Genomic DNA, 1,006 nt, shown 5'->3' with positions numbered 1-1,006 from the left:
TCCTATCATGACCAGATGGTCAGATAGGAAACCAAAAGGACAGAAGACCACTGGTGTAAAGAGTGCGAGACCTAACATTGTTAGGATTGTATACCTTTTAAGCTCCAATACACTCATGTACTTACTGTATAGGATGACCTTTCACTTCCTCCGCCCCCAAGTGGTTCATTGCAACATAAACACCTCCCCAAAGCACAAAGTCCAGAGCGCAGATTAGATCTTCTTGGTTTTTATCTGGATTTGTGTACTTGACAATAGCTGACCAAGGACTTGCTTAGATGAGCACAGAGAATAAGGTTCTTGAACTGGGAGGGTAATAAATGAGACATGCATATGTGATATAATGCCTCTTTGTTTTGTTATTGCGATGAACAGTCTTCATTGAATGCTTTAAAGTTTCCATTTTTTCAAAGACATTAACATGTAAGTGGGTGTAAATCCTCATATGTGCATTTTATTTGGATGCATTGTCTTTATAATGTAAAGAAAACTTTGTGCTTAGAAGAGTTTGGGATTTCCTGGGAAGAAAAAAAAAAGCTAGTCATAGATTTTAATTTTATTATTATTTTTGCATGTGAAAAATGAATTGGGGAATCATTAATTATTGTGGAATATAAAAATCTGCTTTGATGATAGGAGCTTCTCACCAATATCGTCACTAGTTTCACGCTGGGAACTGTTGATCAAGCTGTCATGCATTACTGCAGACTGCTTGCTGCAGTATTTTTTTACGATGACATCATCCTTTCGTCCCTTTTTAGGGGGGAATACCACGTGGTTGATTGCCAGAGATGCAACATATTGCGATGCATAAATTATAAAACAAACACATTTTACTCTGACTAACTAAGCCTAGCGACTAAAAGAACGGGCGCTCTAATGGCTCTTTTCGTTATTTCTGTGATATTCGAGTCTGTTTTGCTTTGACTGAGCCTTTTAACAATTGGAATGAGAGACGTAGAATGTGATTGGTCCGTGTCAAGGGATACACATGTGTCAACCAATC

Source organism: Rhamphochromis sp. 'chilingali' (genome assembly GCF_963969265.1).
Source record: "Rhamphochromis sp. 'chilingali' genome assembly, chromosome: 20".
Classification (NCBI taxonomy): Eukaryota; Metazoa; Chordata; class Actinopteri; order Cichliformes; family Cichlidae; genus Rhamphochromis; species Rhamphochromis sp. 'chilingali'.
The sequence above is the reverse complement of the archived record's forward strand: the minus strand, read 5'-3'. Positions refer to the sequence as shown.